General features: G+C 39.4%; 1 non-coding gene across 1 annotated transcript; it reads right to left on the reverse strand.

Moving 5' to 3' along the window:
- Window positions 1–11,738: 11,738 nt before the first annotated feature.
- On the reverse strand, window positions 11,739–11,869 carry LOC116753711. Its single transcript, XR_004349813.1, has one exon. It is a non-coding gene; the product is annotated as a small nucleolar RNA SNORA31 (small nucleolar RNA).
- Window positions 11,870–19,979: the final 8,110 nt, after the last annotated feature.

The raw sequence follows: 19,979 nt of genomic DNA on the forward strand, positions 1-19,979 counted from the left end.
TAAATAATGTACAATGTACAAATCTTAAGTGTATAGTTTGATGAAGTTTTACATACATATACCCTTCTAATGACCACAACTATGCAGGTAAAGACATAGACTCTTTCCAGTACCCCAGCAGTCTCCTTCTTTCCCCCTTCCAACCTAACCTCCCTCCAAAAGGTTAAGACTTCTGACCTCTGTCACTGTAGATTAATTTTGCCTGTTTTTGAACTTTCTTTCAATGGAATTATATAGTATGTATTATTTTGTGTCACTTAACATTATGTTAGTGAGATTTATCCATGCTTTTATAGTAACAGTAGTTCATGCTGTATAGTATTGCATAGTATGATTACCCAACCTTTAAAAATTCAGTCTAATATTGATGGTCATTTCGGGCTATCACTTGGGTTGTTTACAGTTGGGACTATTATAAATAAAGCTTCTAGGAGCATTAGAGTCCCTGTCTTTTAGTGTTTTTTTTTTTCCAAGGTAAGGAGAATATTACATTTATTGAGCCCCTTACTTTGCATCAGATATGGAGTCAAGTATTTTACGTATGCTATTTTCACTATTAACAAGCCTGTGTCTGGGATATTTTCATCATATTTTATTGATGAGGAACTTGAGATTCAAATAGATCATCATTTCCCCAAGGTGAAATTACTACTAAGCTTCACAGCCACATTTGAGCAAGGAGTATAACAAAGTCCGGGTTCTCTCCACCATTCTGCCAGTATTCCAAGAAACTTTTGATAAATCTCACTTTTTTTTTTTGAGTGCTTCAAACAAAATGAATTTTATTTATCTTCCATGAAACAATTCAGATATAAACAGCGAGTCCTCAAAAACATCCAGGACCCAGACTCCTTGTATCTTTTCATTTGGCATCCCCTGCAGTGTTGTCTGGCCAGATGGTCAAAACTGAGTCACCAGCAATTTAGCGTTCCAGCCAGCAAGAATTGGGAAAGACAGAAAGTAGAGGGCAAGCAACTTCCTTTTAAAGGAGCAACACTCAGTTTTGCTCACATCAATTTTGCTCACATTCTACTGGCAAAAAAATCATTCACACAGCTGCAACCGGTTATAAAGAAGCTAGAAAATGTAGTGTTTACCTGGAAAGCTATGTACCTCACTACAATTCAGAGATTCTCTTACTAAAAGGAAAAAGAGAATGGATACAGGGGACAGTTACAGCCTCTGCCAGAGGCAGTGTATCCTGAAGTGTGTTAAGGAAACACTAGTTCCATGAATTGTCCAAAAAACAAGTTCTTTATAGCTGTACTTATCAGAGCCTTTAATGCACTAATGGTTAAACTCTATGAGGGAGGAATAGCTTTGCTACATTACCTAGATTTATTTGACCATGGGATCCATTTTTCAAAGGTCAACTCTTAGAGCTAATATGTGGTGGAATACATTTTGGGAAACACTACTCTGGAATACTACTCTCTCTTTTTTTTAAATAGATATTTACTGGATTATAATTGCTTCACAGTACAATTAGTTTCTGTTGTACAACAAAGTGAATCAGCCATATGCATACATATATCCCTACATCCCCTCCCTCTTGAGCCTCTTTCCCACCCTCCCTATCCCACCCCTCTAGGTGGTCACAAAGCACGGAGCTGATCTCCCTGTGCTATGCTGCTGCTTCCCATCAGCTAACTATTTTTAATTTGGTAGTGTATATATGTCGATGCTACTCTCACTTTGCCCCAGCTTCCCCCTGACCACCATGTCAAGTCCACTCTCTAAGCCTGTGTCTTTATTCCTGCCCTGCAATTAGGTTCATCAGTACCTTTTTTTTTTTTTTTTAGATTCCATATATATGTGTTAGCATACGGTATTTGTTTTTCTCTTTCTGACTTACTTCACTCTGAATGATAGACTCTAGTTCCATCCACCTCACTACAGATAACTCAATTTCATTTCTTTTTATGGCTGAGTACTTGCCATTGTATATATGTGCCACATCTTCTTTATCCATTCATCTGTCGATGGACATTTAGGTTGGTTCCATGTCCTGGCTATTGTAAATAGTACTGCAATGAACATTGTAGTGAATGTCTCTTTTTGAATTATGGTTTTCTCTCAGGGTATATGCCAAGTAGTGGGATTGCTGGGTCATATGGTAGTTCTATTTTTACTCTTTTAAGGAACCTCCATACTGTTCTCCATAGTGGTTGTATCAATTTACATTCCCACCAAAAGCGCAGGAGTGTTCCCTTTTCACCATACCCTTTCCAGCATTTATTGTTTCTAGATTTTTTGATAATGGCCATTCTGACCAGTGCGAGGTGATACCTCATTATAGTTTTGATTTGCGTTTCTCTAATAATTAGTGATGTTGAGCATCTTTTCATGTGCCTCTTGGCCATCTGTATGTCTTCTTGGTGAAATGTCTATTTAGGTCTTCCACCCATTTTTTATTTTAATTGCTTGTTTTTTTGATATTGAGCTCCATTAGCTGTTTGTATATTTTGGAGAGTAATCCTTTGTCCATTGTTTCATTTGCAAATATTTTCTCCCATTCTGAGGGTTGTCTTTTTGTCTTGTTTATGCTTTCCTTTTCTGTGCAAAAGCTTTTAAGTTTAATTGGGTCCCATTTATTTATTTTTGGTTTTATTTCCATTACTCTAGAAGGTGGGTCAAAAAAGATCTTGCTGTGGTTTATGTCAAAGAGTGTTTTTCCTATGCTTTCCTCTAAGAGTTTTATAGTGTCTGGTCTTATACTTAGGTCTTTAATCCATTTGGAGTTTATTTTTGTGTATGGTGTTAGGTAGTGTTCTAATTTCATTCTTTTACATGTAGCTGTCCAGTTAAATCTTGCATTTTTAAATAGAGGCATTCTTGGACATTTTCCATAAAAAAATTCTTCCTTGAGCTGTAAAAATTGGCTTAACTGTAACCAATGTACCTAGAGCACTATTCTACAACTTGTGTTACTAAGGGAAAGTAACCAAAGCACAAAATGGCTTGCAACATTTTTATTTCTTGCTTTAAATAACATGGTGCATGCTTGTTACTTTGTAATATTTTTATTAAAGAATGGAAGAAGCCTGACTTCTCAATGACCCAGATGAGAAAAGAAAATACATAATTCTATGTCATCACTGTTGGTTGTCTCTGTTATTAAAGAAAGAAATCAAATAATTTTTCTTGGGGAAACAGGACCAGGTCTGTCCACAAAAGTTGACTATGGATGGACCTCTTCTTTTCTATTCCTCCTAAGACAGAAGTGTGTTTTCTTCCAATTTCTGAAACAAAAATAAATCTGTGGGCAGGGGATGGAGAAACCAGAGCAGATAATATCTAATTATTACTTCAAAGTATTTCAGGGAAAAGGAAATAGGACTTTATCTTAAAACCTCTTTGAGTAATATCGGTTTCTTGGACTTTGTGCCCTCCCCTTAATGCCTTATACACAGAAACAATTTAGGGGGCTTCCCAGATGGCGCAGTGGTTGAGAGTCCGCCTGCCGATGCAGGGGACACGGATTCGTGCCCCGGTCCTGGAAGATCCCACATGCCGCGGAGCGGCTGGGCCCGTGAGCCATGGCCGCTGAGCCTGCGCGTCCGGAGCCTGTGCTCTGCAACGGGAGAGGCCACAACAGTGAGAGGCCCGCGTACCGAAAAAAAAAAAACAAGAAACAATTTAGATATTGGAAAATGTGCAGGAAAAGAAGGTATATATATATATATATATATATATATATATATACGGAGAATTTATTATGAGGAATTGGCTCATACAGTTATGGAGACTGGGAAGCCCCACCGTCTGCCATCTGCTAGCTGGAGACCCAAGATAGCCAGTGGCGTAATTCAGTCTGAGTCCTAAGGCCTCCAGGGAAAGCAGTGATGTATTGATAAGTCCCAGTCCAAGAGCAGGAAAAGATGAGATGAGATCGCCCAGCTCAAGCAGTAAGGCAAGAAAAAAGGGTGAATTTCTCCTTCTTTTGCCTTCTGTTCTATTCCAGCCCTCAACTGATTGTGTCATACCCACCCACATTGGCCTATTTACTTTATTGAGCCCACCAATTCAAATGTTAATCTTATCTAGATACATCCTCACAGATACACCCAGAAATAACGTTTAATCTGGGCACCGCATAGCTAGTCAAATTGACATTTAAACTAACCACACAGGCACTAATCCCATTCCTGATAGCTCCAGCCTCATGACCTATTTACCTTCCAAAGGTCCCATCTCCAAATACCACCACATTGGGGATTAGGCTTTAACATATGAACTTTGGAGGCCCACAGATATTCAGTTCACAGTAGGGTACCTACATGACCAGTATCCAGAAAAACCCTGAGCACTAAGTCTTTAATGAACATGTAGAAAACATTTCACATGTGTTGCCACAACTCATTGCTGGTGGAATTAAGCACATCCTATGAGATTTACCTGGAAAAAGGAATTTTGGAAATTTATTCCTGGTATCCTTCAGACTTCACCCAATATGCCTTTCCCTTTTTGATTTTGCTTTGTATCCTTTGTATCCTGTGTAATAAACCTTATCCACAAATACAACTATACGATGAGTCCTGTGGATTCTTCTAACAAACCTCCAAACTGGGGGTGGCAGTTGGTGTCAGAAATGGGATTCACTAAAACAAGCCCAACTCACTGAAATATGGCTAAAGCAGTATTTAGAAAAAGGATGAAGGGGACATAATGATAAACTTTCAATGCCAAGTGGCTACCTAGTCATCTGTAATATGAAACGGCAGCAGAGATGATGTCTGCTATGAAAGGTAGAGATTACCTATGAAATTTTAAAATGATACATCCAACTCCAGAGGGATTGGCTCATTGAATGTGCTGGCTGCTTTGGGCAATGGTAGCTGAAGTGAGGAGATTAAAAATTGCAATTGCAGCCTGGATGATGCCTTAGGGTTTTGTTCTCTCCTCCAGGTGGGAGGGGAAAAGATTGTCAGTGCCAAGGCAAGCTTTAGATAAATCAGAAATAAAGGAGAAGGGGAAAACAACATTTTATCCACTGGTACAGCAGCCCCTTGCATTCCAGCTGGGATCTCTAAGCAGCTGTAATGTCAATCCTGAAAGCATTGAGTTTACTGCTAGGGGATTGTGTAAACTTGCAATGAAAAAGAGAGAGAGAGAAAGAGAGAGAGAGACTTTCAAAAAAATGGCTTTTTATTTTGTGGCTATTGCTTCTGGATGTATGATAAAAATAAATGTAAAATACTATATGCTTGTAATTTCATACATGTTAGAGGAATTATCGCAGTCAGGGAAAGCTGCCCAATAAACGGTGTTAGTAGAACATAAATTCCTTGCTTTTTGCTGGAATGGGTTAAAATTTAAAGTCTTTTGCTGGGTGGGTTAAAATTCAAACTCTTTGGGTATCGAAATCTCACAACTGATTATTTTTGCTAAGATTTTTGCCTGTTGGAGTCTATGGGAAAAGGTAGACAACATAAAAGGAGAGAAAATCTCCACAGGAAAATCAACTTTTGCATTTTAAAAGGCAGGTTTTAGTTTGCTAATAAGTTCTTATAAAATCAGATGTCTACTAGCGTTTGTCATACAGAGTGAAGTAAGTCAGAAAGAGAAAAACAAATACCGTATGCTAACTCACATATATGGAATCTAAAAAAACGGTACTGATGAACCTAGTGGCAGGGCAGGAATAAAGATGCAGATGTAGAGAATGGACTTAAGGACACAGTGGGGGAATGGTAAGCTGGGATGAAGTGAGAGAGTAGCACTGACATATATACACTACCAAATGTAAAATAGATAGCTAGTGGGAAGCTGCTGCATAGCACAGGGAGATCAGCTCGGTGCTTTGTGACCACCTAGAGGGGTGGGATAAGGAGGGTGGAAGGGAGGCTCAAGAGGGAGGGGATATGGGGATATATGTATGCATATAGCTGATTCACTTTGTTGTACAGCAGAAACTAACACAACAATGTAAAGCAATTATACTCCAACAAAGATATTTTTTAAAAAGCAAATGTCTAACCCTCAGAGGCTGATGATTTTCCAGCCTAATGTGCATATTTTTGAGTGGGTCAATTTGGACTTTAAGTCTGACAAGATAAAAGGGGCTTAGAAGGACTTGAAACCTCACTGTGTGGCCCAGTAGTCTCTTGGCTTTGCTGCTGCTTAAGAAGAAAAGTCCTTTTTGGAATCCTGAATTCAGAAATCCTATTTGCCTGGACCTAACGGTAGGATGAAACCTCATAATGATTGTGCTGGTCCATAAGGATTGTGATGGACCTCTAAAAGCAGACATAGGTTCAATGAACAGAACTCAGACTCTGGGACTATTGCAGATTTAAGACCCTCCCCCCTGTGGGGCCATAAACTATAAAAACATTATGGATGCTGACTGGACCACATAGGTATCTTGCAGATGCCCATGGGAAAGTGCTTGGGGAAAGTGCTTGTTCTCTGACGGGACCATATGAAACCAAGCTTCTAGTGGCTCTATCTGTATAATGCAGGAACTAATTGCATCTGAGATGATTAATCACAAGAAACCTAACTTGTGATTCCTGTCGAAAGCTCCAAGTTGGGAGAGAGCACATTACGGGGAGTGGGACCTCTGCACCCACTCCTAACAGATAGGGTTCTCATCCCCTTCCCAGGCAGGTCTCACTGCTGTTGACTTGTGTTTGGATTTTAAGATTATCTGAAATTTACAATGGACTGATAACCTGATTCTACTTCACTCACATTTCATCTTAGTTAGGAATTTTGATTATTAAACATAGCTGTCCCCAGACAGAGATTGGTCTTTTCTGGGCTATTTACTGAATAAATGATCAGGATGACAGGTGTCAGAGTTATGTAAACACATTCTGAAAACTCTTGAAAATTCAGGATTTTGTCCTACCAGTTCCTGAACATGATGTGTCTTTCTGGCTAAGTTTATTAAAATTGTTTTTCTATGCAAATTTTTCTATTCCTCTGTTTGGATTTGTTAAATTAATACTTACTAGGTGGAGTGCAGGATATCAGATGGCGAGCTGCAGTTCAACAGGAGATCACAATAGGAATTAAAATAGAGAAGTTTATTACTCACAGGTCCTGGAGGAAATACCTGGCATGCTTTCAGGGACCACATGGGGAGGTCAAGGCAGAGTGCAGACAGAGAGAAGCAGGACCTGGGGAACACGTTTTTATTAGAGTCTACGGGTAGAGTGCTTTGTGGTTCCCAGGCTAAGGCCTGATTTGGTCAATTCAAACCAAAAGAGCAGGGTTCTGATAAATCCCACAAAGGTCTTATTGGTCTTATCTAAGGAGCATATAGGGGAAGGCCCTGGAAGGCGGGGAGATTGTTGATCACAAGGGCTGTTGGGGAGGTCATATCAGGAACTTAGATTTCCTTGTGACTCTGTGAGCTGCCATCTGGGGCATGGGTTTGCCTGAGGGGACTAGTGTCAGTTTAAGGTCACTGCTGGCTGCTTGGCCAAACAAAATAGATGCTGAGGCAGCAACAGCGTGGAGTAGCTTAGCTAAATTCTCAACACTCTCTTTATACCAAACACTTCCTGCTGAAAGGTCTAGATGAGAATAAAAAATGATTGGGAAAAAAATGTAAAGTTAAGATTACTGTATGAGACACACTGATTTTGTAAAAACACAGAAAAAACAAAAAGCCAGCACCTGGGAGATGCAGGGAAAGGTGGGCATTAATGATTTCTGTTTTTTATAACTGCTGTTTTTCAGAACTGCTCCTGGGGGGAATTCCCTGGCAGTGCAGTGGTTAGGACTCAGCGCTTTCACTGCTGGGGTCCCAGTTTCAATCCCTGGTCTGGAAGCTAAGATCCTGCAAGTTGTGCAGTATGGCCAAGAAAAAAAAAAAAGAACCACTCCCGAATGCCAGTGCTGCCTTCCCAAGATGCTGTAAGTCTTGAATTCAAACTGACTGCTGAGCCTATGAGTACACCTAACAACACTGACTGTGACACAACAGGGAATGTCCCCAGCTCCTAAATTTCCACGAAGAACACCTGTAGATGTTGTCCCCACTCATGAGGCAAATGAACTGAGGTCAAAGACAAGCAAAACTGATTGAAACTGACTGCCTTCTGGAAATCCTTCTAAAACTAGGGACTCAACTGAATTATTTGGACTGGACAGAGAGCCCTAAGGCAGAAGGATCCACAGTGGGAAGCCACACTGGAAGCCTCGTTAACCTGTATTGCCTGACTAATGTGTGTCCTTGTTGGGGTGACTTAACAGTTGCACACTTTTTGTTTCCAAGGGTACTCTCTGTGTGTACCTTGACTATCACGGACCATCTCAGTCCTGGAAGGCACGCAGGTCAGCTTCAACTTACCAGTCAGGATTGTGTTGTGCTTGAATCGATGGCTCAGGCCAGGTCAAAAAAAGGTTAATACAAAAACTTAAGGAGAAAGCCACCTAGCTTTCTAAGAATCACCTTTATTTTTAATGGGATTTATTTAAATTGGCTAAGTTCAGGACCCCTAGAGGGCATAACAAAAGTCAATATTACAGGATACTTTCACCCTGCTGCATGGGGTCCTACTGAAAATAATTTTGCTCTAAAAATGCCTTGGCCAAGAAGGTGGACTCTGCAGAAAAGAGGTAACACAGAAGGCTGAGACTGCCTATCCTTAGAAAGGCCTCCTTGCAAGGTTGGCCCTTAACTGGTATCTGGGAACTTGGCTGGTAACCAGTCCCCTGTAGTGATATAAAACTTTCCCTAACTGGAACCCTCCTACACTGTTGGTGGGAATGTTAATTGGCGCAGCCACTATGCAAAACAGTATGGAAGTTCCTCAAAAACCTAAAAATAGAGTTGCCATATGATCCAGCAATCCCACTTCTGGGCATATATCCAGACAAAACTATAATTTAAAAAGATACATGCACCCCTATGTTCACAGCAGCACTATTTACAATAGCCAAGACATGGAAATGGCCTAAATGTCCATTGACAGTTGAATGGTTAAAAAAGATGTGGTTTATATATACAATGGAATATTACTCAGCCATAAAAAAGAACAAAATTATGCCATTTGCATACAGATGCAAATGGCATAATGGACCATTATGCCATGGTCCTACACAGATGGACCTAGGGATTATCATACTAAGTGAAGTAAGTCAGAATGAGAAAGACAAATACCACATGATATCACTTATATGTGGAATCTAAAATATGACACAAATGAACTTATCTACAAAACAGAAACAGACTCACAGATATAGAGATCAGACTTGTGGTTGCCAAGGGGGAGAGAGGGCAGGGGAGAGTTGGACTGGGAGTTTGGGAGTAGCAGATGCAAACTATTACATATATATAGAATGGATAAACGACAAGGTCCTATTGTAAGCACAGGAAACTATAATCAGTATCCTGTAATAAACCATAATGGAAAGAATATATATATATATATATATATATATACACACATATATATATATAACTGAATCACTTTGCTGTACACCAGAAACTAACACAACATTGAATATTAACTGTACTTCAATAAAAAAGAAAGATAAAAAAACTCCCTAACTGATAAGAGTGGCCTATACTGCTTGTACAACCAAGGTGATTTACGCTGAACAACTGCTTTCCTTCTGAAAGTCCGGAGTTTTGGGACCTCCCAGGCAGAGCATGCCTACATGACCAGCATCAAATAAAATCTTAGGGTTCTGAGGCTCCCTGGTAAACCCTTGGCACGTGTTGTCACAAAACATTGCTGGAGGAATTAAGCACGTCATGTGTGACTCCACTAGGAAAGGACTCTTGGAAGCTTGAGACAGGTTTCCTCTGGACTTCACCTAAGGGCTTTTTCTGTTTGCTGATTTTGCTTTGTATCTTTTCACTGTTATAAATCTTAGCTATGAGTACATGTTGAGCCCTGTGAGTTCTTTTAGTGAGCCACCAAACCTGGGGGTGGTCTCTGGGACCCCAATGCAGGAAGGAAAGGGAACTCTTCAAACCTTGGGCCAAAAATTTTCCCAAAGTAACAAGATATAAATTTACCACCAAAAGAAAAAGAATTTGGTCTACATTATATAAAATTAGTCCACCTCCATTTTTTTCCCTAGTTAAGCCCATCTCTTTTAAAGTGTGAGAGAAAGATAGCTCTCCACTTTGCATGTCCTAAAGTTCTTATAACAAACCTAGCACAGCAAAGGAGCAGCAGCAGCTGCCAAGTCTTGGCAGCTGGGGGAGAACTGCTCTTCCATTCTGTCTGGGAAGCCAGGGCGTGAAAGGAGGCCATGCCACACCCTGGGAGCCCAGCTGCCAGCTTTCCTTGGCAGAGGCTTGGACACCTGCCTTGCGGAAATGCTTCCAGGGGCATGGGACCAAAGGGAGCTGCCCTTTTGACCCTGCTCTAATGCTCTGCCTTGCCAAGCCACAGTGTTTATGCAAAGTGTCAAGTGGCTGAGATAGCTGCAGTTTTCTAGAGTTTGATTGTCCATTTTCTTATGGTACTTAATATGAAAGGAATTACCTTCTCTTAGAGGGTAGGAAACTTGTGGTGTGTGTTCTCATAAAGTGATCAGACATCAAGGGTGCCCAGGTAATCAGTGACAATGATCCTTGGCCTGTGTAAAAATGAAGTGGCTTTGCAGTGCCCTCTTTCACATTTGCTGCCTCAGAAGACTGCAATAATGCATAGATGATTTTGCCTTTATTTCACTCTCTTTCATTCATTTCCTTTTATTTCATTTCATTCCCTTTATTTCATCCTCCATAGCCCCTATATGTTATAGTAATGTATTTTTTAGTTCATATTTTTTCTTAACAGTTAAAGGGAAGAATTATTCCTCACACTGCTTTCAAGCTTGCCCAAGTCAGTCTCACTTTGGAAAAGAAATGCTATGTACAGAAGAACTACACTGCTACATCTCTTTTTTTTCCTTTCTTTCTCTTTTTTTTTGGTAGTCAAAATACATCAGTGGTTTTTAGACAGTTTTCATTTGCCAGAAAGCAGTGCTTGAAACTGTGTGCTATGTTCTATTTAATGTCTTGACTGTCAGAATGTTCTTTTGCAGACAACATATCCTAATGTAATCATCCATTTCCATGATGGTTGTCCAGTTACACTGTGAAGTTTGCAAGCCTTTTGAGGTGATTATCAAGACACAGACTGCTTGTTGCTTAACCAAGTGTCCTAAAGCATGTATGTGAAGGTACATAATTATCATTTTTTATTCTAAAAAGTTATGTAGCTTATATTATGAAAACTATTTAAAAAATATACCACTGTTGATGAAAAAATATGTGAGGGAAATAAGGTATGTTTTTTGAGATTTGCCTACTGGAATATTTGTTGTATAAATATCCAGTTACTTTGGTGTTAAGCATCGTTGAGTTCTGCAGAATTCTGGCTAATGGTAGGCTTCATCAGAGTCAAAGTTTTTAGATACTGTAATAGGTTTTTATAAAACAATGCCTCATCTCTTTCACAAGAGACCTTTAAACACAGCATTGATTCTCATCTGCCAGAAACTGGACCAGAGATGGACCCTGTGCAGCTCTGACTCCAGGAGTGTTATTAATTGTATGACCTCTCATGGTCTTTTTGATCCCTGAGCACCTATTATTCTATAACAGATTGAACACACTGTTTGTTAAAATTTACCACTTTGTAAAAAACTTTATCAGTTCAGCTCATCAGTGTGTTATACTTCAGAAAAGTCTTCCTCCCAGTTACTAATTTCACAGCGCAATTTCAGAGTCTAAGGGTAGTGCCTCAGTACTTTTTTTTTATTTGTGAGTTGCAATTTTTTCCTGTATTCCCCCATTCAATCTGGGCTGCCACAATCAGACAGACGGAAAATGTGAGGACACTTTTTTCCTGCATCTGTAGTGGAAACCTTAGCAAACAGGAACTGCTCCAGGCCCGTCAAATAGATGCATCTCAGCACTTTCTTTTAACTTGAGTCCATAAGCCTGCCCATGAGAAGTGCTCCAGAGAAGAACTGGGCTGGGGGAATTAGACTCTTATGAGTCTCACTTCTAATAGGGGCAAAATTTTGCGATGTACAATAAAGGAGTGGATCACCAAACATTTAAAGGGAATTGTGACAAAATACTTATGACATTTAGAAAAATAAATCAGAAAAATTAAATTTTGAATCAATAAACAATGGGAAATCTTCAAAGTACTATAAAGAAAAACGTTAATGAAGCATATATATATATAACAGTGGGAGTTACACAAATGGGTAGCGACTAGATCAAAATGCTATTGAACTACAAGTACTCCGGGAAGATAATAATGAAGATAGCATAGCTTTTCAATCTCTCTGAATCCCCACATAAAAACCAATAGCACAACTGTAAATGAAAACACCCATGGGGCTTCCCTGGTGGTGCAGTGGTTGAGAATCTGCTTGCCAATGCACGGGACATGGGTTCGAGCCCTGGTCTGGGAAGATCCCACATGCCGCAGAGCAGCTAGGCCCATGAGCCACAGCTACTGAGCCTGCGCTTCTGGAGCCTGTGCTCCGCAACAAGAGAGGCCGCAACAGTGAGAGGCCCCCGCTCGCCACCAACTGGAGAAAGCCTCGCACAGAAACGAAGACCCAACACACCCAAAAATTAATTAATTAATTAATTTAAAAAACACCCATGGACAACTCTGCAACAAATATTGGCAACAAGATGTCCTCCACCCTCAAGTGGAAAGTGTGAGGTCACACAACCAACAGCTAAGACCTGATATAGTTGTCCATGCTGAAGGAAGAATGAAGTAAATAAAAGGGCATCCATCAGACCTAAGAACAAGAGGATCACAAAATAGCCAATAGTTTAGAAAGCACAAGGGACCAATTTGAGATTCGTGTTATCCTTCTATCCACAATGTTGCTGAACTATTTTTTTAGAACTAGATTATAGATCTTCTTGGATTTTCTATGGAGACATATTGTCTATAAATAATAAAAGTTACTTCTTTGTTTCCACTGTCCTTTTATTTTCCTTTTTGTCTTACTAACACTTCAGTAACATGTAATAAACCTGAAAAGCTTGACTCGTTCTTGACTTCAAAAAGAAAACTACTAATATTTCACTTTTAGATATGATGTTTATTTTATCAAGGTTCTATAATGAAAATGTTTTTCTAATTGCATCACAAGTAAATATGGCAAAATACAACTTTGGTTACATCTTGGTAGAAGATCATGGTAGATTAAAACTAATTGCAACTCTTTGCTACTTCTTCCATTGAGAGTTGGAGTCTAATTCACTCCCCCATGAATCTGTCCTGTTCTTACTAACATGTTTGACCCACAGAACATGGTAGAAGTGAAGTTTTGGAAAGCTTTGCAGCTTCTGCCTGGGACTCTTAGGACACACTAGCAGGGAACCCTGAGCTGTCACATAAGTCTGACTACCCTGACTGCTATGCTGGGAAGGCCACAAGAAGGTGCTCCACTTGATAGGCTCAAATGATTCCAGTCTCCAAGCTATCTTCACCAAGGTGTCAGACACTGAGTGAAGCCTGAACCCACCAGGCCAGCCATCCACCAGGAGAGTAAACTCTGCTGACACCAGCAGAAGAAAAGAGTCAATCAAGCCTTGCCCAAATTCCTCAGCAACAAAATTGTGAGATGTAATAAAATAGTTGTTTTAAACCACTATCATTTGGGACAGTTTGCCAAGCAGCAATAGATAACTGGAAGATAGGTATAGAAACTATTTTTTATGGTTTTATGTTTTTTCAAAATTTAACAAAATTGAGTCTCCTCCTCATTATTGGAGTTGAGGCTATTTTCCACTGGTTAGGAAAACAACAAAAGGTAAAGATAGGCAAGCATAGCATAGAGGATCTCAGGTTCAGTGCTAGACCAGTGCAAAGATCAGGTCTGCAGGACCAGGGTCACTTAGTGATGGGCCAGCATCTTCATGCAAATCAGAAAAAGGAATACTTTTCTCCTGGCAGGCACAGCCTAACACTAGACTGTGATGAACAAAGTGCAGGCTGAATCTCAGCCCCCACTTCTCCCAGCATCCTTGTGCAGGGCACAATTAGTATAACCTATATGCAATATCTTTATAAATTAAAGCGCAAAGCAATGTTTCTACATTTGCAAATGACATAGATTCTTGTGGGTGGCAATGAACTAAGTTGATGAGGATGGAAAGATCTTATGAATCTGTGTGAGTGGGCAGAAAGGTGGCAAATGAGTGCAGAAAGTATACATATGAGCTAACAGTCACAGCTAAGGAGAGGGATCTAGGGTTATTGTAGATTGTTCCCTGAAGATAATACAGAGGCTTCTTCTGACAGCAAAAAGAGCAACTACTTGATTGAATCATTAAAGTGCCATTCCCCCTGAGAAGCAAAGAAGTACCACCCACTCAACTGATGCTCTGATGGAAGCTGAATAAGGCAGAAACCATTATGAGAAAGACTGGAGAAAAATTAACAGCATGAGGGCTCAGAAGAAACAAATACTTCTCTATATGAGTGGAATATGAAGGACAAACCAAGCAGGTCCTGGTGAAAGCAGCTGCAGTGGTGGAGATGGTAGCAGTGACTACAGCATGCTTAGTACTGGGAACAAGTAGCTGTGATGATGGTGGTGATGCAAGCAGACTATTTCTGGTGATGGCAGCAGTAGCAGCAACTGAGTTGATTTCCCAGCTGATACCAGTGATATTGGATGGCAGTGGTGGCACCAGACCATTAATGCTGGCAACAGGAATGGAGATAAAGCAGTAGTCAGGAAACTGTCAAATACTTCATCAACTCTTTATTCAGCGTTGACCACATTTCTGGTATCATGTTGGGTAGATAAATAAATGTTAACAAATACCCATTATATACCCAGCCCTGTAACAGATGTGGGAGTACAAAGATGACTAGAACATGGTCCCTACCCTTCAGAGGCTCAAAATTGAGTATGGGGAGCACACATGAGAATAAATAATTATGGCAATGTGGTAACTGTGAAAAAGAAATATAAACTTCTGTATAGTCCAATGCAAAGAGAGAAAACATATTCCCTTGTTTTGACATACAGCATTAGAGCAGGCATTGTGTTAGGCACTGTAGAAGACACAAGATAAATCAGACATAGATCCTGACCTGGGATGCTTATAGTCCAGTCGATGAGGTAGGACAAATGTAATTCTATAAAACAAGTAGAAAAGTGATATGTTTTAGAAAGTTCCAGAAAAAATATTTTAGGTTTTTAAAGGAAAGCCTGCATATAGCAGACACTCAATATTGTTTTAAGGTGCATTCTACCTATTCAATCTTGAATGCCACTTTTTCCTTCTTTGATACCCTTTAATATAGTTTACTTTAAAAAATCCTTATTGAGTGCCTACTATATTGTGTGCCTGCTATACACTGAATATTTTTGATGAGGTCATGAGGGTAGGACCCTGGTCCACTGGGATTAGTGCCCTTATAAGAGGAGACCCTAAAGAGCTTGCAGCTCTCTCTCCCCTCTGGTGAGGAAAAAAGAAAGAAAGAAAATCACCTGAGGACACAGTGAGAAGGCAGCCATCTGCAAGCCAGGAATAGAGCCCTCACCAGAAAGCTAACTGTCCAGAACCTTGATCTTGGACTTCCCACCTTACAGAACTGTAAGAAATAGATTTCTGTTAGTTAAGCCAACCAGTCTATGGTATTTGATTATAGTAGTCCTAGTAAACTAACACAAGTTTTGGTACAGGGAATGAGGCCCCCAGCCCCCCCAAATTGATGTCCTTCTCACCCCAAATTCATGTACAACACAATTCAGTCAAGTTTTTTGACGCTTTATTACGAGGATTTCTTTCCTCCAATTTCCAATAACCTTTCCCTCATTTCCATCTGAGTTGTCACTGGAATGGCCTTTATCATCCATATTTCTACCAACATTCTGTTCATGACTATTCATGTATTTCTGTAAGGTGGAAGCTTTGTCTCCTGCTTGCCTCTTTTCTTTCTGAGCCCTCACCAGAATCATCTTTAATGTCCTTATACCTATCAACAGTTTCTTCACAGCAATCCCGGCTTTTTCTAGCATGGGCTTCAAAATTCTTCCAGCCTCTACCCATCACACAATTCCAAAGCCACATTCACATTTTTTGGTATTTGTTACAGCAGTACTCTATTCCTAGTACCAAAATGTATTGGTATTACTTAGGGTTCTCCAGAAAAACAGAACCAGAAATTTATATAGAAATTTATAAAAGGAACAGACTCATGCAATTATAGAGGCTGAGAAGTCCCAAGATCTGCAGTCTACAACCAGAGACCCAAGAGACCTGATGGTGTAAATACCAGTGTGAAAGCTGGCAAGCTCAAGACCCAAAAAGAGCCAATGCTTCCATTCAAGTCCAAAGGCACGAAAAGATCAATGTCCCAGCTCAAAGTAGTCAGACAGTTGAAGTTCCCTCTTACAAAAGGAAGGGTCAATCTTTTTGTTCTATTCAGGCCTTCAACTGATTATGGCCACTCACTTTAGGGAAGGCAATCTGCTTCACTCAGGAGGATTGATTCAAATGTTAATCTCATCAGAAAAACATACAAACAAAAAAACAAAACAAAAACAACAACCAACCCTCACAGACACACCCAGAATAATGTTTGACCAAATACCTGGGTTTCTTGTGGCAAAGTGACAGATAAAATCAAGCATTACACTGACTATCTTCTGGGCTCTGGGAGTACAAAGTAAACAAAGTTTCTATCCTCATGGAGCTTATGTCCTATTGCGGGGTCACATAAATAAACAATTTCAAACACTGCTAACTGCTAAGAATGTGGACCAAGGAAAAAGACAAAGTGCAAGAAAGGATGTGGGGGTGGGCATAGATGTTTATAGGAAGTAGAGTGAGTCTAAAAGTCTTTGAGCTCAAAAATGAAGTTGGAGGGACTCTGGTGGCACAGTGGATAAGACTCCGTGCTCCCAATGAAAGGCCTGGGTTTGATCCCTGGTCCGCAAACTAGATCCCACATGCATGCCTCAACTAAGAGTTCGCATGCCACAACTAAGGAGCCTGCCTGCTGCAACTAAGACCTGGCGCAACCAAATAAAGAAAGAAAGAAGAAAAGAATGAAATTGGAGTTATGCTTTGGGAAGAATAATCTAGTATCAAGGTGCAAAGTGACACATAGAAGAGAGGCACTACAGGTGGGGAAGCTAATACAGCATTCAGGAAAGATGAATGAAATGGAAAAAAGAGAGAAAAGAAGGGAAGAAACTATTTATTGAGCACCTACTATGTGTCAGACATGCTTTTAAGTGTTTTCACGTATTTGAACTGGGAAGTGGCAGGGGGCATGAAAAGGAAGAAAAATATTAAAAAGATATTACAAAGAATCATCAAGACTTCACAGCTGATTTTGTGTTTATGTATGTGCATATTGGTACATTTACTTGTACTTGGGTAGATACAGTTGGAAAAAAGAAAGGTTCAAAAAGGTCTAAGGTTTCAAGTATGGGTAACCAGCAAGGTAATAGTGGTATTATGAGAAGAAAGGATTATACAAAGGAAGAGAATGAGGAGGGAGGACAATGTGTTATATATTTTTTAAATGAGGCATACAGGCAAAGCTGCTCAATAAACAGTAGGAAATTACAGGGCTACAGGTGAAAAGATAAGTCATACTAGGAGATGCGAAGATAGAGATTATCTTCAGAGATATTGTACCTGAAACAATGAGATGTACTTTGGTTACAAATGAAGAGAATGAAGAGAAAGAAGAGGATATATTTTTATGGATTCTCCTACTTGAGGAAGATCTAGAGGTGCGCTGTCCAATATGGTAGCCATTAGCCACATGAAGGGACTTAAATCAATTTAAATTAAAATGAAAAATTTAATTAGTCGTACTAGCTATATTTCAAGTGTCTACCATATTGAATATCAGAGTTATAAAACATTTCCAACATCACAGAAAGTTCTATTGGACAGTATGTACCTAGAGAGTCATCAGAGTAGAAGAAAGGGGAGAATTTAGTCTCCTGAAAGCCATTCAAGTACAGAATGACCCATGGTATTAAGTGCTCCAATAAAAGCATATGAAAGCTAAAAACAAACAATAACTTGTGACTCTTAAAGCAGTTTCAGACTAGTAAAAAAGTTAGAAACTAGATTATAAGAGATTTTGGATGAAATTGGTGATAAATAGGTAGAGGTAACAAGTATAAACAATTCTTTCAAGTAACTTTTCAGTGAAGAAAAAGAGAAAGAATGTAAACCTAAGGAAGAACTGAAAGAGAATCAAGCTGTGTATGTATGTGCCTAAGATAAGCATGTTTGTGGACTCACTGGAAGGCTTGGCTACCAATCAACCAACCAGCTATCCACTAACTCTACCAATCAAAAAAGGCTTTGATGTAGCGATGACAATTGAGGGGATAGAATCATACAATTTTAAAGCTACGAGAAGCTTTAGGAATCATCTAATCTACTGGTCACATTATATAGAAAGCAGGTGCCCATTCACACCCGCTTAGTAGTATTAAAAGCTAGAATAAGAACTCAGGTGTTCTGCATCCTAGGCCATTAGATGTTCAGCCTCATTCAAATGCCTCCTAAGACACAGACCAGAAAAGTGAAGAAAGCTTATTCTATTGACTTCCATTAATCTAGCAAGAAAATATCTATGTTCACATATATAAAACTTCAATTTTAAAAAAAAGAGACAATTTTTTTACTTCTCTCCTTTAAATTTTAGAAAAAACAGAACTAAGCCTTGACTGTCTACTATTTTGTAACAAACATTACACTAAAAAGACCTTAATTATCATCTAATTAAATCTTTAATATAACCTGTTTTCAGTATTCACAGCTTAGAAATTTATGCATCAGGTCAGTGAGGTCATAGAGGTAGTGACACTTTTACTCAGTTCTATACTATAATCAATGAGGAAATGGTGGAGAAAGTGGGAGAAAAAAGATCAATAGGCTAGGGAATGGAAATTAGATGTTTAACAAAGTATAAAAGTAACAAGGACAAATTCATATACATGCCGATCTTAAAAATAAAACCAAAGAAAACCAACTCTTTAGATAAATAATTGCTAATTAAACAAAATGTTTCAAGGAACTCTAACATTGCCTTTGGAGGGAACTGGGTGGCTGGGGAACAGGGTTTTAAGGAGACTTTTCACAGTAACTTTTGAATTTTAACAGTAACAATCTATTACCTCTTCCAATAAATAAAGTTTCTTTAAAAACTTTATATGTTTCAGTTCCTACCGGTAGTTTGTAATTACTAGCATTCTACAATACCCTGAGGCTGCAGAAAAATTGAAATTTCAAGAAAGAAAAATCCTAACTCTGTTCTGAAAAGGCAAGGGAAAAATTACATTAAGAACAGCAGATTTGCCTTTGGGGGCTGGGAATCAGGAAGGGAGAGAAGTCATTGCCTGCAACAATCACTATTTGATCAAACCAATTCTATTGCTATTATTTTTAGCTCATCTTTTTAGCCTGTTGCTAAGGAACCCTACAACCCGAAAGCAATTTACTCATAGGAACCCACATGAAGCAAGAGAAAAGCAATGACGCTGAAGCTTTCTAATTAAGCCATTAAGTCTATTTTAGTGCCGTTTAATAAATTATTTCCTCTCAATTTTTATGCACCGCTATAGTGATGTTGAAAATCCTGTTGTACCCAAAAGCAAAATCATTATTTGTAAATTTTTAATATGAAGGTCTTCAAATCAGTATATCTGAAATGGGGAGCCATAGTTCTGGATTCTGATTTTCTATTAATACTTTTCTTTTGTTCTTGAAAATACTAGACAATTTCTTGTTTAGTATTTTCTACCAAGAATTCTAAACAGGGTCTTCCCTGGTGGCGCAGTGGTTGCGAGTCCGCCTGCCAATGCAGGGGACACGGGTTCGTGCCCGGGTCCGGAAGATCCCACGTGCTGCAGAGCGCCTGGGCCCGTGAGCCATGGCCGCTGAGCTTGCGCGCCCGGAGCCTGTGCTCCGTAGCAGGAGAGGCCACAACAGTGAGAGGCCCGCGTACCGCAAAAAAAAAAAAAAAAAGAAAGAAAAAAAAAAATTCTAA

Source organism: Phocoena sinus, chromosome 4 (assembly GCF_008692025.1).
Source record: "Phocoena sinus isolate mPhoSin1 chromosome 4, mPhoSin1.pri, whole genome shotgun sequence".
Lineage (NCBI taxonomy): Eukaryota > Metazoa > Chordata > Mammalia > Artiodactyla > Phocoenidae > Phocoena > Phocoena sinus.